The sequence below is a fragment of the Sorex fumeus genome, unplaced genomic scaffold (assembly GCF_029834395.1).
Source record: "Sorex fumeus unplaced genomic scaffold, SorFum_2.1 ptg000024l, whole genome shotgun sequence".
In the NCBI taxonomy this organism is placed as follows: Eukaryota; Metazoa; Chordata; class Mammalia; order Eulipotyphla; family Soricidae; genus Sorex; species Sorex fumeus.
In genome coordinates this window covers 25360792-25386955 of record NW_026606081.1, presented here as the reverse complement: position 1 = coordinate 25386955, position 26164 = coordinate 25360792, and positions in this window count along the sequence as shown.

The window sequence follows — 26164 nt, the reverse complement described above, 5'->3', positions numbered from 1 at the left end:
GTATTATGAATGTCAACTTCATGATATGAATAAAAGCTAAACTAGGTTAAATTTTTTTTGGGGTGGGGGCACACCTGGTGATGCTCAGGGCTTCCCTCTGGCTCTGCACTTAGGAAACACCCCTGAAGGAGCTCGGGGGACCATATGGGATGCCAGGAATTGACCACAAAATGCCCTACCCATTGTACTACCACTCCAGACAAAGCCAGGTTATATTCTGGAATACTTAAAACCCAGAATGTTTGTTTTTGTGTTTCTTTTGCTTTGATATCTGAAAGTTGAGAACAAAGTGTGGGTTTTGAGTGATGAATGTAAAATTTAGCTAATAGTTTAGTTTTGGTGGTTAAATTCAGATCATTAAAATTAAATTTACTATAACCACATTAGAATTTGAATGCTTCATTTTTTTCCTTCAAGTAAATGTTAAAGTTATAATAATTCATTATTAGCATTAGTAATGTCAGAATAGATATATTAAACTAGAGATAACTGATAGAACTACTTTTGGATTTTTGTTACTTAGTATTTAAGATTCGTGTCAAGTCTGGAGTCGGGCTGGAGATCAGGCTGGAGCGATAGCACAGCACGTAGGGCATTTGCCTTGCATGCGGCCCAACCGGGATCAATTCCTCCATCCCTCTCAGAGAGCACGGCAGGCTATAGAGAGTATCCCACCTGCACAGAAGAGCCTGGAAGCTCTCCATGGCATACTCGATATGCCAAAATCAGTAACAAGTCTCACAATGAATACGTGACAGGTGCCCACTCAAGCAAATCAATGAACAACAGAGGACAGTACTACAGTGACACAGTGCTAATATGTTAAAAATTAGGTAAATATTTGTTGAATATATATCATGTTAACTGTTTACAGATTGTTATTTTAAGCTCTAAAAATATATGGTTAATAAATATTTACTATATTTACTCATTTAAACATAATAGTGAAGACAATAATTTTTAAATTTCAATTCTTTGCATAGCAATACCATAAAGATGTATGTAATTCAGCTCTTATTTTATGATAGTTATAGAGAAGCCTCTGAAATTAAGATCATTAATACAAATAATATGCACATATGGACAATACATTTATAGCAAAACAACTAGACACTTCCTACACATTTTCTAATGAAGCACAACATGCATTTGTCTCAGAATATCTCAATCTTCTAGATAACACAAATGGAATCATCAACTGTGCTTGCCCTGGTCTCTCTGTCCCTCTAAGGAAAGAGTCTTACCTGATCACAAATCTCATATGCTTCATTGAAACACAAGTTGTTTCTTAAAGTTTTGTTTTGCCTCCTAAGTAGTGCTTTGGGCACCCAGGTGCCAGTGTTTTTGATACTAGGCCAACAGGCCTGTCGGTGCCTGTGGGATCCACTAAAGCCACTACAGCACTGTCTCACTAAATCCCCAAATGTTCTTAAGTTTTTATACCTATTATCACACTCTAAGCAGAAGACTTTAGAAAAGGAAGAGATAAACATTTTTTAAAGTGTACATATATTCAAATACACACACACGCCCATACACGCATGCACGCATGCATGTACGCATGCATGTACACATGCACACACACACACATGCACGCACACAACCCCCATGAACCCCAAGAAGGAACTAAGTATAAGAGTACAGGAAGAACAAATGGAAAAAAATTCTAGTTCAGGCCAGAGCCAGACAGATGGACTAATAAGTCTAGAATACTGAATCTCCCTTTATTTATTTATTTATTTATTTTTGCTTTTTTTGGGTCACACCCGGCAATGCACAGGGGTTACTTCTGACTCTGCACTCAGGAATTACTCCTGGCAGTGCTCAGGGGACCATATGGGATTCTGGGAATCAAACCCAGGTCGGCTGGGTGCAAGGCAAACGCCCTACCTGCTGTGCTATCACTCCAGCCCCTGATTCTCCCTTTATAAATCAATCTCACAAGTGTCTATTCATTTCCCTTTATTCTCCTACTGGACTATGTAGCGGAAAAAAGTAGCAAAACCAGTTATATGCCACCTCATGGTTCTAGGAGTCACTTCCTGTCACTCACTCTTTGTCCGTAGGGAAGAGTCAAGTACTCCTTCACTTATATGACAGCTCAAGGGCATTTATGGAGGACAAAGGCTGGGCTTGATAACCTCCATGTTGGATTCAAACTACAAGATATTGGGAAATCCTGAAAGAAAAGACAGCCTGAAATACCTCTGAAAGACTTCTATGGGCTCTTTGGAAAGTCTAGTTTGACCTTAAGTGGATCACAGAAAAACCAGTCCAGACAATGGTTAAATAAATGCCCTAGGAAAGCTCCATTTTTCCTACAAATAATGAGGAGGCTTCAATCTTTCCCTTTTTTTCTCTAACTCCCTTCCCTAGAGGATGTGCATTCCTGCCAAAATGGGTCATCAAGCCCTCAAAGTATGTTCCTTTTTATACCTGCCACTAAATCCCATAAATTATAACTTTGAAGATCTGAATTATCACCATTTTGTGTGAACTCCATATTCACCCATATAGTTACTGATTTTAAATTACCAAATTTAAATGGAATAAAATTTCCTCATCTTTTGCTAGATTTTAATATCTGCTTGCTAAAATATCTATTAAATCAGAAATGCATATTTCCATTTGTGGTAACAGAACAAAAGTATTTATGTTTTTGCCACAAATGCACACTTAGCCTTGTTACAATTTCCTACAGAATTTTGGAATACCTTAGATTAAGCCAGGCTTTGGGCCATGAGAGAAACTCAAGCCTAATTATATGCTTACTCACTTTATTTAAAGGCTTTAGATGCCCCAAACTTCAAATATTTGCTTGGTTGGAAGAAGATTCCAGAAAGCGACAAAATTCTTTCTATGTAAATAGCCAAAAATCAATGGAAGACTTAAAGAGCTATTCTATGCCTGGCTGGCCAGGAATCCTGTAACAAGAGCACAAATCCCTCACACTGAACTTCTCTGGAACCTACTGAAAAGTTCCTTAATAATAATTTTACCAGAAACAAATAAAAACATCACAGCACTTTAGAACTGAGAGAAAATATTGTGACTGTATCTCCAAGTTATTCAGTCATGACACACATTGAGAAAAGAAAAGTTCAGTGATGTACTCACATAGCTATAGATCTTTAAGCCACAGAGACCTGATTGTAGAGTCCTTGACCAAGACTAACCACCACGGAAATATTGCTTCTATTTCCAGGACCTTGTGGGAAATGCTGAGGACAGACAAAATAGAGGTTTAATGTCCTACTTGACTCAGAACTGACTCCATGTTAGCGCTGAAAATCCTGCACTCTGGAAAATAGTGCAGTTCTTCATAGTCACTCCAGATTTGAGCTAGTAACTCCCGTTTGATCTAGTATTTCTTTCACCACTGGGAAGAGAATTCTTTAGCCCAGCAATTCACATTTTAGTAAATCACTGTGAAATGAATGAAAGACAATTCAATGAGGTTACTAATCGTGTGAAAAAACTACCTTGGTACAATGTCATTTTCCAGCTGAATTGGTAGCTTCCAGATGCAATGCCAAGGGAGTTATATGTGAAGATCTGGAATACAACCTCTCCCACGTGCACACATTCTGATCCATAGCCCTGTGGCATTTACCATGGAACATAGGTGTACATGGGATCATGCATAATTACCCAAGTAGTCTGATGCAATCACAAGAGTTCTTCCATGGGAAAAGGAAAGGCCAGAACCAGAAAATGGCATTGATACTTGACCTCATTACATGACATGGTAAGGAGAATAGAAAGAGGGAACAACCCAAGGGGTGAGGCCAGGCTCTGGCAGATGGGAAGAACAACTAAAGGAATTTTCCCATCCACCCGACAGAAAGGAACCAGCTCTAATCTCAGCCCAGTGAGACCTATTTGGAGTGTCTGACCTTTAGAAGTGCAAATAACGTATTAGTGGGTTTTAAACCAAATATGTTATAATAGCAATAGAAAAAAAATACACTTTTTCCCAGGTAAAAGAGCTGAACAGCTCATAAAGTTGAAAAATTCGAATACTCCAATCACTTGGTGGGGTCACAGTCACGGTCCTCCCCATTGTTCATTGATTTTCTGGAGCGGGCTCAGTAACGTCTCCATCGTGAGACTTGTTACTGTGTTTGGCATATTGAATACATCATGGGTAGCTTGCCAGGCTTTGCCGTGGGGGCGAGATACTCTCGGTAGCTTGCAAGGCTCTCGAGTGTGGTGGAGGAATCGAACCCTGCTCGGCCAGGCTGGCTGCGCGCAAGGTAAATGCCCTACCACTGTGCTATTGCTCCAGCCTTAAATCACAGTGAAGGGGGAAATATTCAGTGGGTTGGACACAGCTAAGACTGGCTATGAGCATGTTAGTTAAATCCTAGGTAGCAGGCTTACGTCTTTTACTCTCTCTTCCCACCTATTGAAGTTGTTCTCTCACATATGAGACAAAAAGCACATAGTAATGGAGCAACAAATGGCCAAGACAACAGAACTATAACCCTGAACTCACTTGGGAGGTGGAGAAGAAAACATAAGAGAAGTAAACACTCCGGTGGAGGGTGTGGTATCAGTACAACAGAAGAATGAAACTACCACTAATTGTATATTAAATCACGATACTTCAATAAAAATAGGGGGAAAACAGAATTAAGAGTGTGGAAATGAACAAATATCTCCATGGATGAACAGTTTTCTGAACCAATAATACATATTGGCAGTAAGGCTGGACAGGAACCCCTTGCCACAGCTGGTGAAGAACCATGGTTTTCACTGCTGCTCATAGGTAAAGGGCACATATAATGAGAATGATGTCAACAGTAAGTTTTCAAATTACTCAATATGCATAGAATTAGTCAACATATGAAAACATACATAGTAAGAGCTAATGCATATTTAGAGCACCTTAAATATTTAGTGCCTATTGTTTCAGTGAATGCACTGTGTATTCTACATGAGCATTGGTGCTCAAGTGGCTCATGTAGAATACACAGTATCTCCTGAATAGTCATCATTTCTCAGTCTAGCTTCTCTGTTTAATTCATGCTCTACTTACTACCTATTTATACTTGACACAGTTTATGCATTTCTCACCATTAGTCTGTGCCCTTGTTTTCAACTACAAAGTTGTAGGTTCTCAAAAAAAAGGATTAATGGACATCACATGTGTGAAGAAGGCAAATGGAACTGCAGGGCTTCTTCCAGGGCGCACGGAAATCTGCTCGGATCTCAGCAACATGCCTACTGCCCATTCCTCTCCACTCCTTCTACATGAAATGATGGGACGATTTTTTTCTTCTTCACATCTAAAACTTCCCCTACTCACCCTCTGAGAACAAGTCCCTTTGTTCCCTTAATGACTAGAGTGACTGTTAATATTATTCAGCACAAAAGAATTTGTGATATTTTCTTTACTTTTGTTTTTTATTGAATCACCTTAAGATACAATTACAAAGCTTTAATGTTTGAGTTGAGACACTACTTCCACTACCCAGCCGTCGCCACACTCCAGGATACTTCCCGGACCCGCGCGGCCGCAAAGCAGCCATGCGACACGTCATAAGACACTAAATACCCATCTTCCGGAATTGTCGTACCATATTTGATAGGGTTCAAATATGGTAACACCTACAAGGGTGATTAGAGGTCGCCCCAAAAGCCTGTATCCCTCTCGGAAAGACTGGCAAGCTACCGAGAGTATTCCGCCCGCATGGAAGAGCCTGGCAAGCTATCCGCTGTGTATTCGATATGCCAAAACCAGTAACTACAACTGGTCTCATTCACCTGACCCTGAAGTCTTCGCCGACATGGCAGCACTGAGAAGGATGAGAAAGGAGAGGCCGACAAAATCTCAAGGCCGACCTAGGCTGCCACAACGAAGGAAGACAAAAATGATTGTCTGTACTTTCAATGCACGTACGCTAGCATTAGATGCATCCATCGAGGACCTGATGGTACAAGCGCGAATGATCAAGTACGACATCATTGGTCTGACCGAGACAAGAATGCACGAATCTCACCATGCCGTTTTCGACACTGGAGAAGAATTGTTCCTCGGAACATGTGATAAAAGAGGTGTTGGAGGCGTCGGTGTCCTTGTCAACACAAACTTGGCCAAGAGCATTGATTCATTCGAATGCCTAACAACCCAAATCGGACGTTTACATTTGAATAGATGTGGCTCACTGCCTGCAGTTTCTATCTTCGTTGTTTACGCACCAACAACTCATTATGATGAAAGAGAAATCGAGAAGTTCTACATGGAGCTGGAGAAGTTCTATAAAGAAGACCACACCTTCTACAAGATCATTATGGGTGATTTTAATGCCAAGATAGGACCGAGAAGATCAGCTGAAGAACTTCACATCGGGACCCATGGCCTAGAATGGAACGAACAGGGTGAGAGACTGTCTGAGTTCATCATGTCGACCAAGACCATTCATGGTAACTCACAGTTCCAGAAGGCAGAATCAAAACGATGGACATGGGAGTCTCCCGGTGGACGATTCCACAACGAAATAGACCACATCATATTCAATCGACGGTTTTGCCTGACTGATGTCGCTGTTGTCCCAAAATTTCGAACGGGATCGGACCACCGTCTCCTTCGTGCAAAATTCTACTTCACAGAGCGGGGAGAAAGGGCTGCAAAGTTCAAAAAGAGAACTCCCAGAATGACCACCAACTGGGAACTCTTTGGTACTATTGCAGCAACATGGGAAGATGCCACTGTTGACAACATTGACGAGGAATACAATAGACTGGTTCAGCACCTCCATGAATGTGCGAGGAACGCCAAGAGAGAGATAGCCACAAAAAATCGCCTATCTTCGAAAACTCTTGAGCTAATTTGCCAGCGTGGTTTGGCGCATGCCTCAGGCAACCGCAAGCTAACGTCCGAGCTCACAAAGCAGTGCAGAGATGCGATCAAGGAAGACCTCAAAGAGAGAAGAGCAGAAGTACTGGTAGATGCAGCAGAAGCCGGGAAAAGTATTCGTAACGCCCGCCTGTCCTTCGCCAACTATAAGACCAAGATGACTGCCCTCCGACGTCCTGATGGATCCATCACATCCTCCAGAACGGCAATGGAGAAGATTATCCATGACTTCTACTCAAATCTCTTCGATAGCCATGTCCACTTGCCGACATACCAAATTCCACAGGATGGATATGTCGTTCCCAACGTTCTCCCTTCTGAAATCCGACAAGCCATTTTGTCAATAAAGAAACAAACAGCACCCGGCCCAGACAAGGTCAGACCTGAACACCTGAAGAACCTGCCATCAGTACTCATCAATACACTGGCTCGGCTCTTCACTCGCTACCTGTCTGAATGCAAGGTTCCATCCCAATGGAAAACCAGCAGGACCGTACTACTGTTCAAGAAGGGAGACATCCATGACATCGGCAACTATCGCCCGATCTGCCTATTGTCTGTCATCTACAAGTTGTTCACTCGAGTCATCCTAAATAGGATTGGCAGAACACTAGAGGAAGGACAACCATGCGAGCAAGCAGGGTTCCGCAAAGGATTCAGCACCATCGACCATATCCACACAATAACCAAGCTCATTGAGGTTTCTCGGGAGTTCAAGATGCCGCTCTGCTTAACGTTCATTGATTTAAAGAAGGCCTTTGATTCTGTTGAGACAGAAGCGGTCATTGAAGCCCTAGCCAATCAGGGCATTCAAGCCCAATACATCAGGATCCTCCGTGAGCTGTATTGCAGATTCACTATCAGGATCTCACCATTCTACAAAGAAGTGATCATTGATGTCAAGAGAGGGTTGCGGCAGGGTGATACCATTTCACCGAAACTCTTCAGTGCCACCCTCGAGAACATCATGCCACGACTGGAATGGGAAGGAATGGGAGTGAAGATAGATGGTCGGCAACTACACCACCTCCACTTTGCTGATGACATTGTTTTAATAACAACAAACATCAGCCAAGCGGCACAAATGCTGGCCGACTTTGACCGTGAGTGTGGAAAGGCAGGACTACAGCTGAATCTTACGAAGACAATGTTTATGAGAATCAGCCTTGTTCCTGACGCCCCATTCGCTCTCAATGGAACGACCATCTCCGAATGCAACAGCTATGTGTACCTAGGTCGAGAGGTCAACATGACAAATGACCTGGCACCCGAGCTGCGCAGGAGGAAGAGAGCGGCTTGGAACGCCTTCAAGAACGTCGAAGAAATAGCTAAGAGGACGAAAAACCTCCGGCTCCGGGCACATCTCTTTGATTCCACTGTTCTTCCTGCATTAACATATGCCTCAGAGACCTGGGCCCTACGCAAACAAAATGAGAACGCTATTCAGGTCTCCCAAAGAAGAATAGAAAGAGCTATGCTTGGAATATCACGTTTCACTCAAATGAGAGAAAGAATCCGGAGTTCTGACATCCGTCGACGATCAAGGATCAGGGATGCTGTCTCATTTGCCAAGGTGTCGAAAATCAGATGGGCTGGTCTCGTAATGAGATTTAAAGACGACCGTTGGACTAGAGCTTTTACTAACTGGATTCCACGGGATGTCAAAAGACCACGTGGCCGCCCACCTACCAGATGGTCAGACTTCTTCGTCAAGATCATGAACGATCGGTTTGAGGCCCTTCATGTTCCCGGAGCGAACAGATGCCATTGGGCTACACTAGCACGCGACAGGGACAAATGGAGACGTTACTGGCGCCCGCTCGAGCAAATCGACGACTAATGGAAAGTTAAGTGATTAAGTGATTAAGTGATTAATGTTTGAGTTTCAGTCATACAATAATCAAACACCTATCCCTCCACCAGTGCACATTTTCCACCACCAATTCCCAGTGTTCCCCTCCCCCTTCCCAGCCACACACTGACACATACACACATACACACATACCAACGCTCCCCCTGCCTCTATGGCAGACAATTTCCCCCACACTCTCTCTCTCTACTTTTTGTCATTATGACTAGCTAGCAGTATAGATACTGAGACGCTATCACATTTGGTCCTTTATCTGCTTTGAGCACACTTCTCCCATCCCAAATGGTCCCTCCAACCATCATTGACTTAGTGATTCCTTCTCTATCTTAGCTGCCTTCTCCCCTAGCTCATGAAGCAGGCTTCCAGCTCATGAGGCAGGTTTCCATCTATGGAGCAAAATTCCTGACCCATGTGTCTACTGTCTGTGAGTGTCAGTCTCATATTATATTAGTTTATATTCCAAAAGTGAGTGAAGTCCTTCTATGTCTGTCCCTCTCTTTCTGATTCATTTCCCTTAGCATGATACTCTCTATAACCATCCACTTATAAGCAAATTTCATTACTTCATCTTTCCTAACAACTTCATAATAGTCCACTGTGTAGATATACCAAAGTTTCTTTAACCAGTCATCTGTTCTTGGGAACTCAGGTTATTTCCAGATTCTGGCTATTGTGGAGTGCTGCAATGAACATACAGGTGCAAATATTATTTCTACTGTGCTTTTTTGCACCCTTGGAATATATTCCCAGAGTGGTATTGATGGGTCATATGGAAGCTCAATTTCTAGATTCTTAAGGAATGCCCATATTGTTTTCCAAAAAGACTGAATGAGTCAGCATTCCCACTAATGATGAAAGAGAGTCCCTTTCTCCCCACATCCGCTCCAGCACTGGTTGTTCTTATTCTTTTTGATGTGTGCCAGTCTCTGTGATGTGAATCCATCTGGACCTGGGCTTTTGTTTTTGGGAAGACTTTTGATTACAGTTTCAATTTCCTTGATGTAAATAGGTCTATTCAGATACTCTGTATCTTCTGGATTCAGCTTTGGGAGATGATAGGAATCCAGGAATTTATTAATTTCTTCTAGGTTCTCTTGTTTCATGGCATACAGACTTTCAAAGTAGTCGCTGATGATCTTTTGAATTTCTTTGGTTTCTGTTGTGATATCCCCATTCTTATTTCTGATTCTATTTATTAGGGTTCTCTCTCTATTTATTTGTGAGTTTTGCTAGTGGTTTATCTATCTTACTTATTTTCTCGAAGAACCAGCTCTTGGTTTCATTGATCTTTTGGATTGTTTCTTTGGTTTCCATGTCGTTGATTTCTGCTCTAAGTTTTATGATCTCTTTTCTTCTGCCCAATTTGGGCTCTTTCTGTTGATCCTTTTCTAAGATCTTGAGCTGTGAAGACAAGTTGTTTATGTGCATCCTTTCTTCTGTCCTGAGAAATGCTTGCAGAGCCATAAATTTTCCCCTTAAAACGACTTTCGCTGCATCCCATAAGTTCTGGTAGCCCGTGTCTTCATTCTCATTTGTTTCCAAGTATCTTTTGATTTCGTCCTTGACTTCCTTCCTGATCCACTCGTTGTTCAACATTGAGTTGTTTAATTTCCAGGTGTTTGATTTGGTTCTCCATGTCTGTGTGTGATTCACTTCTATTCTCAGTGCATCGTGGTCTGAAAAGATTGTTGATACTATTTCGATCTTCCTGATTCTATTTAGGTATGTTCTGTGGCCTAGGACATGGTCTATTTTGGAAAATGTTCCACGTGCACTGGAGAAGAATGTGTATTCTTTCTTTTGGGGGTGTAAAATCCTGTATAGGTCTATAAGCCCTTTCTCTTCTATTTCTTCTTTCAAAGCCAATGATTCCTTGTTGAGTTTTGTTATTGTTGATCTATCCAGAGGTGATAAGGCGATGTTCAAATCCCCAGCTACTGTTGTGTTGCTAGCAATGTCCTCCTTAAAATCTGTTAGCAGTTGTTTTAAATATTTAGCTGTTCCCTCATTAGATGCGTATACATTTAAGAGTGTGATTTCTTCCTGTTGTACGTATCCCTTGATGAAGAGAAAATAGCCTTTGCTGTCCCTTCTAATCTTTTTCAATGCAAAACTAATGCTCTCAGATACTAGTATGGCCACCCCAGATTTTTTGAGGGACCTGTTTGCTTGCAGGATTGTTTTCCATTCTTTGACTTAGAGTCTGTGTTTGCTCTGGCTGTTGAGATGAGTTTCTTGTAGGCAGCAGAATGTTTAGTTCTGTCTCTGAATCCATTTTGCCACTCTGTGTCTCTTAATTGGTGAATTTAGACCATTGACATTGAGAGAGATTATTGTTATGGGATTTTGTGTCATCTTTCTGTAAGGGTGTGTTGTGGTTGTAAGGTTTGTCTTGTCTTATAGTAGCCCCTTTAGTCGTTGTTTTAGGTTTGGTTTTGAGTCTATGAAGTTCCTGAGCTGCTGTTTGTCTGGAAAATAGTGTACTGTTCCTTCAATTTTGAGTGAGAGTTTAACCGGATAGAGTATTCTTGGTGAAGCATTCATTTCGGTGAGTTTTTTCACTATATCTTGCCACTGCCTTTGGGCTTGGAGGGTTTCCTCTGATAGATCTGCTGTGAATCTAAGGGGTGCTCCTTTGTATGTGATTTCCTTCTTTGACTTTGCTGCTTGCAGTATTGTATCTCTATCGGCAGCTTCAATCATTCTAACTATGATATGTCTTGGAGTGTTTTTGTTAGGGTCTCTTTTAGCTGGCACCCTTCGGGCTCCTTGAACCTGAATGGCTGCATTGTGGAGCTCTGGGAATACTTCAGCAATGATTTGATTCACAGTGTTTTTTTCATTGGGATTGTTTCCCTGAGCTTCTGGTAGTCCAATGATTCTAATATTGTTCTTCTTGGAATCATCTGCTAGGACTCTGATTCTCTGGAGAGCTATTTTGAGGTCCCTTGCCACTGTTTGTTGTTGCCTGTTGGTTTGGTGCAGCTGATCTTCCAGCTCACTGATTCTCTCTTTAGCTGTGGTCTTTCTATTGTTGAGAGAAGAGACTGAGTTTTTCATTTCATCTACGGAATCTTTTAATCGTGACATTTCTACTCTCATTTCTTCACGTAATTTGTTGATTTTTTATGTCATGTTACTGGATGTCTGTCTGACTGTTTCATTGAGTTGATTGAATATCTTCATGACTTTGTATTTGAATTCTATGTCAGAAAGTTCCCTTAGGTGAGCAGTATTGACAAAGTCTTCTGGATTCTTTTCATTGTCCTCCCCTTGTGGTGGGGATTTGCGTTGTTTCTTCATCTTGCTGTGTATGTTGGGGACTAGATTCCTTGGGGACTAGGTTCCTTAGTATGGCTAAAATACCTGCGGCCGCATAGGTGGCCGCCTGCTGAAAAATTGTCCACGCCACTTCTACAGAAGCCACACCCACTTGTGAAGAGGCCACGCCCCCACAGAAACCTGGGTTTGGGAGGAGATCAGCGCAGAGTGAGGAGTGAAGAGGGGAAGGCCGACGCTCAGAACTGCTTTTCTCCAGGCGTCTGGGAAGACACCTGGGGTCTTCTATATTTCTTTTTTTGAGGAAGCTTCTGTTCATTTCTTCTTCCCATTTTTTCATGGGGTTGGAGGTTTTTTCTTGTACAATTCTACTAGTGTCTTGTATATCCTGGATATTAACCCCTTATCAGATGAGTATTGGGTAAATATTCTTTCCCATTCCGTGGGCTCTCTATGTAGAGAATCTGTGTTATTAAGGTGCCTTGTTCTTCAAAGGCAGCCATGGAGCAGTACCAAGGACAAGAACCTGCCTTTCACAAAATGGCACAGATGCTCACTGTGCTTCTATCCTTTGCTCCACAGCTCTTTCAACTTATGGGTGTTAGAAATTTGTCTATGTCAGTAGACACAAGGGCCAGGAATATTTCCCCATAGTTGGAAGCCTACCTCATGAGCTGGGGGAGAAGGCAGCTGGAATACAGAAGGGATCACTAAGTCAATGATGGTTAAAGGATTCATTCGGGATGGGAGATATGTGCCAGAAGTAGATAAAGGACCAAGCCAAATGGCCTCTCAGCATCTGTATTGCAGACCAGATTGCCTAAAAGTAGAGACAGAATATGGGGGAAATTTCCTGCCATGGAGGAAGGGGAAGGGTTGGAACATTGGTGGTGGAGAATGTGCACTGGTGGAGGGATGGGTGTTTGGTCATTGCATGATTGAAACTCAAACATGAAAATGTGTAAATGTATTTCACAGTGACTCAATAATAAAAAATAAATAAGCAAAATTAAATTTAAAAAAGAAAATTATCTATGTCTAATAATAAATAGAGCATAAAATTGTCTAATGATATATAGAGCATATAACAACAGGTCCTTATATGATAATAGGCTACTGACTTCAACATCTTTGGCTTGTTTCCCTAAGGATAGGACTGGGAAAATCAGATTCACGCATTTCATTGATCCTGTCCTAGCAACGATATGGCAATAAAATAACTTGCCATCAACCACTCCTACCTTTGTTTTTGTCTAAGTGTCAGCAATTTTGGATCTCTGACACTGATTTTTTCAGGGAGCCTTTAAAATAAAATGCATGACTCATGAAACAACTATATACACATACAAAAAAGTATCCCCCAAATGTAACAGTTGCCTTTGTGCCATGAAAATATGATTGATTTAGCCCTTCAGATTAAGAAATTGTAATTTGGTTTATAGTACAAATCACTCACAAGCCTTCTGAATTCTAAACTAGAGAAATCAATAAACAAAAAAATGTCTGAAGATTAATCTCAAACCATCTCTATTACAGGACCAAGACAGCTGCATGCAACCTCAAAGAGTCAGCAACCAAAGTTTTCCAAACAAATTAGTATCAAATTCTCTCCCCTAAATAGGCAACTTTCCTAAAGCCTTCCTAGGGGTTGCTTCTTCTTGGTATTCTATCATTCTCATATATAGTTCCAGGGTGCAATTTGTAATGAATTCTTGTTCCTCTGAATCTCTAAGTCCACTGACCTCTATAGCAAATGCTCACCCAGCTGTCTACTTAAATTACTCTTGCCAAGGGACAGAGAGATGAGACAGTGGGTTAGACACTTTACTTGCATGTGGAAAACCTGGGTTTGGTTTCTTGAGCACTGACAGGAGTAATCCCTCAGCACAGAGCCAGGAGTAAGCCCTGAGCACCACTGGGTGAGTCCCCAGACAAACAAAATCCAATCTTGTTGAAACTCTATTCTCCCTTTCTTAAGGAATAGCAGTTTCCACTTCTCTCTTTCCCTGCCAGGTGTGTTTTTCTGAGGAAGACTATGTGGGTCAAGAGGAACCAGGTTGTGCTCTCACGGGATGAGCAGGACTTGGCGGGATGCTCTGACCCTAGGCCCCCTGACCCCAGCAGTCAGAGCAACCTCTTGGGGGGGAATCCACAGAAAGTGGGGGATCTGAAGCCGGGGCTCAGGGGATCCCATACTCATCGCCCTCTTGAGCTAATTTCCACCCACTTGTCAGAGGTCACAGTCTCTGCACTCATTTATTTATTGCAGTTCCTCATAAGACAAGGACCGGAGAAATAATACAGAGGGTAGGACTCTCGCCTTGCACGCGGTCAACCTGGGTTCAATCCCCAACACTGCATATGGTTCCCAGAGTCCACCAAGAGTGATCTTTGAGCACACAGACAGGAATAAGCACCCTGAACACTGCCAGTTGTGGCCCCAAGCAAAATCAAACAAAAATCTCAGACAATATATGAATGCTGAATGGCTGACTTCCTCACAAACACAGAGGCAAAAACAAAGAAATAAAAATTCAAGTGTCCTATACAAAGCTAATCAGTGATTGATACTTTCCCTGTGTTAAATGGAGTTTTATACATGTAACCAGAACACAGCACGTTTCTTCACTATTTCAGACAGCCTCGGCAATTTTAAAACATTGCCCCCTCCCCCAAAAAATTATAAGTTACATAGGGATTTTCTTTATATAAAAGAGCATTTTCACAAGAAGTGCAATCTTGGATTCCAAAAGAATCTTGCACATTTAACCCGAGAGGAAAAAACAAACATCAGCATCTGCCTTCTTTTGCACTGTTCAAACTCCTACTCTCCTTTTAAAATATTTTCTCCTGTATATGTTCCTCACTGCCTCTCACTTCTAGCTTAGCTTCCAGCTTCAGACTTCCAGGGACTGAAGGAAGAAGTGACATCCAAAACATGAGCAAGGAGAAGAAGATGGCTGCTGCTCTGGAGGAAGCAGATGTTGGCCCTGGAAGCACCACCCGGCCAAGTGTATCGCTGGCCACTGACCATTGCTGGGGCAAGTGAATTTTCTGTTGCTTCTGATAGTTCTGTCTGAGAACTGCAAAGTCTAAAAAATGAGCAAACATCACCGATTCGCTTTGTCTTTTAAAGACTTCTCTGGCACAGGATCAAAGAGAAGAAGAAGAAGAAGAAAAGCCCGAGATAAGGCTTATGAGCTATGGAGCTTACACAAAAGCAGGAGAATTGCAAAGTCTGTTTGTAGTCGGAATAACTCGACAACAACGGCTGCACCATAGAAACCGGGCCTGGGGTCTAGTCTCATTTCCTGGATAAAAGGGAAGAACAGATGTTTCAGGTACTGCACAATGTGTGAGAACCGAAATTCTCCTCATCTTCCTGAGCACTGACCTTTTAAAAAATCTACATTGCTGCACACTTTATTTGAAATAATTAAACAACACCTCAGAAAGGGGCAGGAGCCTGTGGAGTATGGTTGCTGGAAGTACATTGGCAGCAAGCAGCAAAAGGGGCAAATTGCCTGGGTTAACATATAAATCACGTACTGCTTAGAGACAAGTGTGATTTTAGGCTCTGTTCAAAATACAAGAAAGGAGTTTTTTTTTTTTCCTCCCCCCAGAGTGGCTGCTTCGTAAACAAAATGTGAGCTAACCAGGAGTGGTCCAGACGCTAGACATCTGTCACTTCCCAGAAGTTGCCTCTTATCGCAATCTATTACCCACCAAAGCCCACGGGACAAAGAGCCCACACAGGACAGTCAGCCACCGTGTGACAGAGAAATCTCACAGCCTGACTCAGGGCGGAAATCACCATTGACCCCACAGCGAATGGATTTATTCCTTAATGGCTTTTTTTCTGAGTGCTTCTCAAGGCTACCTTTATGGAATTTGCAATATGAGTCTACAAATAACCACAGAACTTTTGAGGTTTTGAAAGTAATGCCTGGGAGGATAGCACTGGGTCAGAGAGCTTTTGAGTATGAAGTCTAGCCTTTGAGATTTTGTGAAATCTTTCTTGGGTTTGTGGGGACCATACTTTCAATATCTTAAACAACAGTCAGCTTACTTTTCAAATCACCAAAAGCTAAGCTAGTTAATTATTTACAGAGGAAAAAGGTCCTATATTATTGTGAATCTTTGAAGTAACTGGTTTGATTCACTAAGCAAACTTAAAACAACATAAATAGAAAAAGCAATGCATCTTATAAAATACTTTATTCAGCTCATCTGTAGTTATGTTAGACAGTTTTACTTCTTAGAAAGAAGATGATTTGAATATTTAAGGTTGAATCCACGGCAATATCATATGTAGAGGTACTATTGATTTTTGTTTTGAGTATAAAAGTATGTAACTTCCCTAAGTACTAAAAATATTAATCAAAATATCAGATTGATAAAATTAAATGAGTATGTGTATGGACTCAGTGCTTAAAGAAAATGTGGTTGTATTGAAAGATCATGTATGCAAAGATATGTGTTCATATGTATATGAGGACGTATTTCCCTATATGTCTGTTACTGTCAGAGAATATAAAGTAGTTTTATGGATTCTCATTCTTTCGTGAAAATATTTGGAGCTTCCATCTCTAGGCCTAAATCCCAAACTGAGATGGAAAATCCTAAAGCTTAGCGCAGTCATGTTCTGTGAGTTATCGATGTGATAGAGAGAATTTCGAAACCCCCACGTGAAGAGGAAGTGATAAGCTATTCAAGCTCTAACCTGTGTCTTAGCCTTTTGAAATCCATATTTGGGTTTCTTCATTTTCCAAATTTCCAAACTCCTGAAGAAGTTGTTGAGAGAACAGAGAGCAAATCACCAGTTCCTGTGAATATTACCTTTCTCATTACATAAGGAACTTGGACCTCCTTCATGTTGAGACAAAGAATTTCTGTGGAGAAGATATGAAAAATTTGACTCATGGGTAGATAAGTAGATAAACAGGTCATTGGTTATGTTCCAAACTTTCAACTCTGAGCAGCTTAATCTTGGAACGGCTTGGTCAACACTTTACTCCAGAGCGCTTAAAAGTAGCAATTAAATGCTACCTCGGGCAAGTTTAATATGCTCATTAACTCATTGAGAATGACTTCCAACTTAAAACAAATCCTGGGCTGCTTGCCGTAAAAATGAGCTTGCACAATATTCAGGTAGCTTGCCTTTGAACGTTCTCTCTGCCTCAATATATTTAGAGCATTTTTAATTACCCTTCTCTTTTGACATTATCTTAGGGAGTTAGAAATATGATTGTAGACTTATGACCAAGTTTAACAGATATGAATATATTGATGAAAACATCTTAAGTAAACATCATATAATAGAACTCAATTTCCACGTACGTAACTGTAGAAAATTTGTAATAGAAAACAGATGAGGAGTAGGTCCTAACAAGTATTATCCCAGAAATAACTTCTCTTTGTCAGTGCCAAAACCTATCCAGATATTTTATGAGTAGCTAGTAGATACAGATTGATAACCTTCCTATTATTAACACAAGAATAGTATTGGTACAAAATATATTAATAAAGAATAAGCATGGAATTATCTGGAATTATAGATTATTTATCAAAGTAGCCCATTATAAGCACATACAATCTAACACAAAAACTATTTTTGAAATCATTAGAAATCCCCTCTCTGAGAGCCCGGCAACCTAACAAGAGTATCTCGCCCGCACGGCAGAGCCTGGCAAACTACCCGTGACGTATTCAATATGCCAAACACAGTTACAAGTCACGATGCAGATGTTACTGGGCCCGCTCGAGCTAATCGATGAACAACGGGAGGACAGGACAATAGAAATCAGAAAAATAAAAAAAATTATTTTTTGAAATCATTAAAAATCAGTAAAATGAATGAATTTTATATTAAATGTTAATATAAAATTATTTTAAAATAATTAAATTAATATAACAAGGTATGGTGTAATATAGATATGGAGGTAATTAATTTTTAAAGTCAAAATCTTAGTACTATGTAGCTGTTAGAAAGGATGAAGTCATGAAATTTACATACAAGTGGTACTAAGAGCGGGATAGACACAGAAAGATTGCATTCATCTGGGGAACATAAAGTAACAAAACAGGAGACTAACACCCAAGAATAGCAGAGATAAGTACCAGGAGATTTACTCCATGGCTTGGAGGCCAGCTGCACACACTAGGGGAAAAGGCACCTCAGATAGAGAAGGGAGCACCAAATAAAAGGTGTTGGGAGGATCTTCCCAGGGTGGGAGATGCATGCTGAAAGTAGACTATAGACTGAACATGACTGCCACTCAATGCCTCTTTTGCAAACCACAGCACCCAAAAGGTGAGAGAGAACAAAATGGAATGCCCTGCCACAGAGGCAGGGTGGGATTGGGGGTTGAGGGGGTGGGAAGGATACTGGGATCAGTGGTGGTGGAAAATGGGCACTAGTGGAGGGATGGATACTCGATCATTGTATAACTGAAACCCAAGCACAAAAATTTGTAAGTCTACAACTGTACCTCATGGTGTTTCACTAATAAAATTTTTTTAAAACAGCTATCAGAAGAAAAGCAAAAAAAAAATGAATAAAGTCAAAATCTTTGGTAAATACATTAAATAAAATTTTGCTGGAGTGTTTCATGTGTAATTTATTCATAGCATATCAGTACCTCACCTAAAATCATTACTAGCTGAGGATGAATTATATAAAGAACATGAACTTTAACTTAAAAGTTACTATATGAAAGAGCTGCTGCTTTTTCGAACACTTGTACATAGCCTGCTTATGTCACAAATTAAATCCAAAACTGTTATTTTAGAGATAGTCTTATTCACGTCTACATTTGCCCAAATATTTAACAGAATTCTGCACATATTTTGCACATAATTTCTAATTGAGCTACACTATGTAGAACATATTTCTGCATTATTCTAATTAATAGTCATCCAAGAGGAATGAACACACAAAACATGTTTTCTAATAATGGTCCACTGAATTATAGCTGTCTTTTCCTTCTAGAGGGAAGTTGTAGAACATCTGGGCGATGCCAGATGCTTCTGTTAAAAATAGTGTGGCAGGCTGCCTGCATCTGAGCATTGGGTGATCACCTCCTCAGGGAGTCTATTGTTATTGTAATCACTGCAGTGCCTCAGAGTGAGCATCCCTAAGACTTGTCCTTTATCACTAAACAAATGCCTAGTTTTTAAATCCTCAGGCACAAGAAACCAAGAAATATACCCAGCTCCAAACATTACTTCCCTTCTCTCTCGTATAGACAGAACTCCTAGATTAGACTATGATCACAAAAAAAAGACCACAGTCTAGAATGGATCATTTCTCGTAGTTCTAGACACTCACAAGTTTCTAGTATGATCTGATGTCTGGTGTAAACCCCCTTTCTGATTTGCAGATGGTCATCGCACGGTGCAGTTCAGGATGTTCTCGCTTTCCCACACATTTTATTAGACTCAGTTCCATTACTTCCTTGCACAAGTCCCACCTCCAATATCATCACTCTAAAGTGTCAACATGTACATGCAAAGAAATAGAAGGACATATTTGAGCACTTTTTCCATTTATAGTCTCCCATATTAAACAAAATATATTACGTTTTGTTCAAATGTAACTCTTTTTTTAGAAAAAATAAAGACTTTTTTTGTCAAATATTACTTGAAATAGACAAGTAATATTTTTCCATAAGTGCTAGGAGTGTTTATTAAAACAAGATATTATTATCTATACGACCACTAAATTTCTAGCATTTTCTTAGTATTTCACAACAATTTCACAGGACCTAAGTTCATTAAGTAAAAGTATGGCTTGCAAGTATAATTTCAATACTAAAAAGTTACTATATGAAATAGTCATTGCTTTTTCGAACACTTGTACATAATAAGAAAATCTTAAAATTTTAAATGCAGTAAGCATAAATAATCAACTAATACCCTTATACAATATTTTTTATGTAATCATATTTTTTTGGGTCACACCCGGTGATGCACAGGGGTTACTCCTGGCTTCGCACTCAGGAATTAACCCTGGCGGTGCTCAGGGAACCATATGGAATGCTGGGAACCAAACCTGGGCCAGCTGTGTGCAAGGTAAATGCCCTACCTGCTGTGCTATTGCTCCAGCCCCCTATGTAATCATTTTTAAAAGTATTGGACATATTTTTAAAGAAGTACATCATTTTAAAAACTGACAAGAGATCAAGAGATCACTAGTCACAATTTAAGTAATGTAATATTGTCTGAAATATGCTAAATATCTTAGCAGCTTTTTTTTTCTTTTTCTGTTTATTTTTGGGTCTACACTGGGTGGTGCTCAGGTGTTACTCCTGGCTCTGAACTCAGAAATTACTCCTTGCAGTGCTGGGGGATCATATGGGATGCCGGGGATCAACTCCTCATAATCAGGTCAGCCTCATGCAAGGCAAGTGCCTTACCCACCGCAATATTTCTCCAGCCCCTAAGCATGTTAGTAGTTTATGCATAGTTAAATGAATATTATTCATTCTATTTTGTTTTATTTTATTTTTGAAGTCTATTTTATTTTATTTTTGGAGACTACATATCAGTGTGTGCTTATGAAGAGAGAGAGGAATGTTATCCATAATTACCCTCTTTTTGTACTTTCACTGTGTCCTTAGCTCCATTTCAAAAAACCCATGACCTTCACATGACAAAATTAATACTATCTTTCTAAATTAAGAAAAAGTGGATCAATTTTAAAGTGATTTTCTTCAGAGGTTCAGGAGAATAAAAAACAATTAGATGGTCAAGTCTTAAACATTTCTTAAAATGATATATTTTATCAAGGATAAATTTTGTGTTTCTAACAAACCTGATAGCACCCAAAGTGTCCAATATCGCTGTACAAATAAGAAATATTAGAGGTTAAAGAGATAATACAGGGGTCAAATCACTTGTCTCACATGCAGCCAACCTGAGTTTGATTCTAGGTACCACATCTGGGGTCCAAACACCACCAGGAGAGACCCCTGAGTACAGTTCAATGCGACCCCCAAAACAAAATCACAACCATGGATGTGATTTCTATCACCATATAGAAATGAGGGGTTTTTTTTTAATTGCAATTGTGTTTGTTTTTTAGTATTGCTACATTTTGTGACATGGTATCTGTGACTACTACTAAGTGACACTTAGCATTCTCAAAGTCAAGAGTGACTATGAAAGGGGCGCACAAATCAAAATCTCATGCATTGCTTTGATTTTCCTCTTCTACATCCTTCTACATAATGCTATATTTCTTTCTTACTGTGCTTTTGGATAAGAGCTAGGAAGATGTTCTGGAACTCTCATTTCTGCCTAAAATAGTTTATGTCCTAGAAAGAATCTTCTGGCTGTGTCAAATATTCCTCCATCCTACAAGATGCTTGTCTACAATATGGTGCTAGATTTTGCCTGGTCTCACATTTGCAAAGTCATTATAAAACGTTAGTAATAACAAGAACACGTGCTGTCCATCGGACTCTATATGACTTTAGAAATGCATTACTTCCCAAACATGTGCCGCCAATGTGTTTGAGGATTTTTTTTTTTAAGGATAATTTCCCAGCAGTGCTCAGGATAAACAGATGATTAGATGAATCCTACGACCAAACATGCAATACTGGAAACCCTAGAGAGAACTTGCTATAAATTACTCAAAAATTCACTCTGTAAACTCTGTAAAAAACAAACAACTCTGTGTGTGTGTGTGTGTGTGTGTGTGTGTGTGTGTGTGTGTAGTGTGTATGTATATATGTCACTGTCACTGTCACTGTCACTGTCCTTCCATTGTTCTTCAATTTGCTCGAGCTAGCCCAGTAACATTGTGAGACTTGTTACTGTGTTTGGCATGTATGTACATATATATGTATATATGTGTGTGTATACATTATATACATATATATACATGTATATGTATTTGTGTGTGTAAAATACTGTTTCCTTTTTTGAGATGTGAAGGTAGAGGAGTGTTGAACCATAAACATTGATCCATTGATGCTTAGAGCTTACTCCAACTTTGTGCTCATGGTTCATTCCTGGAGAGGCTCAAAAACTAACTGTGATTCTGAAGATTGAACCCAGGTTGGTCTCTTGTAAGGCAAACACTCTACCCACTGTACTCTACTCTCTAGTATTCCTTTTTCTTAAAATGAAAAAAGGAACTAAAACAAGGATGACAAACTAATTTATTTCTCTCAATAACCTTACAAAGTACAGACTATTGTTCCAGTTTTACTGCATAGGACGTGCAGCCCAGAAATATCAAACATTGTCTGAGGAGACAATTCAATTGGCTGGAGCACAGGGTTATCCTGTGGAGGCCCAGGTTTGACCACCGGCAACACCTCAGCGCTCAGCTTCCACAGAATTCCTGAAGCACTACAAGGAACCCTTAGCACAGAGCCAGGGACAGCCTCTAGGACTGCCAGATTCAGCCCTCAAGGAAGTAAATATTAAAAGTATAGAATTAAGGAATTGATCCATTTGAAAAGATCAACTTTATAAAACTATTTTAAAAAAGGGAAAGTAAAACTATCATTGTGGCTTTAATAGAAATATGCTGAATCAAAAACGTTTTTCAAGTGCAAAGCAAGCAGTTTGACTTATACATTGACTTTGAAAGTCACAAGATATTTCTGTTCCGTGATCTTCCTTCCCAAAGGGCACGGCTTTATAACTTCTTTAAGTCCTCTCTGCACTACTGAAACGTCAAAGCCAATGAAAGCCATCAGCAACATCCAGATGCCGCCAAAGGGTGTCCCTGAATCTACAATTGACCCTCGGTATCAGTAAACAGAGATGAAATTAAAAAGTCATTGAAATTTCAGGAAAATAGAAGGAGGGGTTCCCTTCTTGTGTTCTGTAAGGCAATTTTTATTTTTTATAAATCTTTATTTCAATTCATATGTAAGCATCATAATAGTATAGAGTCCTCTGCCACTTCCAAGCTAACCTCATTGATTTGGTCTCAGGCACTAGAGAATCTGATTTCAAACTCCGTTCTTTCTTGAACATCACTGAATATAAAGGTCAAATCGTATAGTGAGACCTTTTTAAACTTCTACTGTTGGGAACAGTGAGGAGCAGAGTTTTCTTTTCCCATTTCAATTATAAACTACCAGGAAGTTGGCAGTTTTTGCATTTAGCCTTATAACTTCCATTATAACTTCCATCTTCTAAACCAAACAGAATATTCACTAATCTTTATTAACACTAAATTACATTGATTCAACAATAATGGCTATAAAATAGTCCTATGTTAGTGATGAGGGAAATAATTGATTGTCAGATAAAAATCACTGCTACAGAGGAGGTTGAAATATAGGGAAGTGAAGAATAGTTAGATGAAATTCTAATACAGTAAGTCATGTGTGGAAAATAAACATTTAATTTCCTCTCAGAAATAAAGGGAGAGATTATTCACAGGAGAGAGGCAGGTGAGAGGAAAAGAGGCATTAGAGAAGCTTTCCACATTAAAAAAGGAAACAGTCAGAGGCTGGAGCAGTAGTACAGCAGGTTGGGCATTTGCCTTGCACACAGTCAACCTGTGTTCAATTCCCAGGATCCTATTCCCATTTCCTCAAGTACCTCCAGGGGTAATTCCTGAGCGCTGAAGCAGGAGTAACCACTGAGCTTGGCCACTTGTGACCCAAAAGCAAAAAATACATAAATAAATAAAATAAAAATAAAAAAATAAGTTGAGTCACAAAATGGAAGACAGAAGTTAAGGAAGATAAAATAGGAATAATCGGTTAAGATCTGAATCCTCCAAATGTCTCCATAGAGATCAATTGCCTTTAAACAAAGGAAATTAACTCCGCATAGCTTACAAAGATCATATTGAGAATACGATCAATAAGGAGGGCAAAACATAAGCAAGGGGAATAAAAAGTCTTTTAAGCCATAGACAAGAATTTGAAAATCTCGTCATAGCAATAGAATCCACAAGCTTTGAAGCAAAGATAATCAAATAGTCATATTTTTTAAAAGGACTCCAACGTTGATGTGAAAAGACAGGAAGAGTTGTTAAGTTATAGTGGGAGAGTAATTCCACTTTGAACTAGGTCTAGTGGGAAAGCTTAAAAGGCATTTAATATATCAAATCCATAGATCTGGGTCACTGACTTTCTCATAGTCCCGTGTGATTTCTACATTAATGCATGGGCAACTGAGTCGACGCCCATCCTGCTCTCTCCGAGAAGCAAGGTTTCCACTTTTTGTGTTCTGTTTTGAATAAAACGACGTGTATGTATCAAAAAGAAATTATAATTAGAATGTCCAATAAATGGACATATTCCCTGGTCTGGAGACTAAGAAAGAAAATTCTATCAAACATACAATATTTGGAGATAACATTCATTCCATATTTGAAATTACAGGAGATATTCATGACCATATGAATGACCACCATTTAAAAGAAAAGATATATCACTGGCATATGCAAAGAGACTGAGGAAGCACTAGGGTCCAAATAAGTTTTGTCCAAGAAATCCTGAAAAAGATGCATTTTAAGGAGTGATAGCACAGTGGTAGGGCGTTTGCCTTACACGCAGCCAACATGGCTGACCGGAGTTCGATTCCTCCGCCCCTCTCGGAGAGCCCGGCAAGCTACCGAGTGTATCTTGCCCACACGGCAGAGCCTGGCAAGCCACCCGTGAGGTATTCGATATGCCAAACACAGTAACAACAAAATCTCCAATGGAGACATTACTGGGCCCGCTTGTGCAAATTGATGAACAATGGGAGGACCTTTACTTTACTTTACTTTAAGGAGTGATGGGAAATGTTAAATTTTGTCAGTATATCCAAGGTATGATAACAGCACATTATACTTATAAAAAATAAATGTCCATGGTTTCTGTTCTAAAAGAAAAAGGTTTAGAGAAGTGGAGGGAAGAAAGAAGGCATAGTAAACAAATGAATATCTGTATTTTTTTATAAAATGGGAGATAAGAACAAATAAAGATTAAAGAAAATATAGACAGAAAGATTGTCAATCATATTATAGAAAGGACTTGAGTATTTATAAACCTGAAACATATGATGTAGAATAATATAGAAGAAGCTCCAGAAAAAAGGAACAATAAGTCGTTGAGTGTTTCCAAAACACAAAATGACGTGAAATCCATAAATGATATGAAAAGACTAGCCTGGAAGAGAGGGTGGAGTAACTGCTCAACTGTGGGAATGTGTGAGGTTGTGGCTTCCAAGGCAATGGACTGAGGAAATGCCATCAAATGCTAGTTGATGCTGATAACATACAGTCAGGGAAAAAAGTAACATTCAGAACTGCTTATTGAAGAGATAAAATAAATAAGGGATTCAAAAATTAAAAATTCCCCAAACAGAGTCAGGAAGTTGAAAAAGTTGAGTGAGGAATGAATACAAACGTTGGTTATAATCATGAATTTTGGAGACTTAACTTATTACATCCAAGTGAGATGTTATAGATGATGGCAAATGTGATATGTGATAATGAGAGTGGATTCTTGAAGTGACAAAGGAGCAGTTCAATAACATGTCAAGAACTGAGAACCCAGGGTTTTCTTCATTAGCTTTTTATCTAGAGACCATGATCTAAAACATTGTTTACAGTGGAGTTTGAAGCACAAAATGGTTCTACCTCCAAACCCGCCAAAACCAGAAACCACATCCCTCCCCCAGTGACCCAAGGTTCCCTCCCATCCCCCAGTCCAGATACTCAACAGACACATTTTTTAACTATTGGAGTTTGGTTAAAGTTTCAATTGCTTTAAGTAGTGTTGGGTCTAGTGGTTGTTTAAATATCTCAGCCTATGCCACAGACAATCCCAAGGTTCCCATGTTTGAACCTATGTTACTTCCAGACATCTTTCTCTTGCTCCCCCCATCATTTGCCTCCTCCCATGGCATTTTTGTTTCTATAACCCAGAGCTCACATTTTGCTTAAATTTTTGATAGCTTCCAATCCCTTGACAAATTCTATATGTCACAGATTAGTGAGTATATCTGTCATTTGTCCTTCTTACTTGACTTCACGCTATATCATCCAGTTGTAAAAGTAAAGTAAATCGCATGACTTCATCATTCTGTGCACCTGCATAGTATTCCACTGCTATATCACAAATTCATCATCCACACCTAGGTTGTTTCACAGACTGCCCATTGTACTAAGTGCTTGCTTGAGTGCA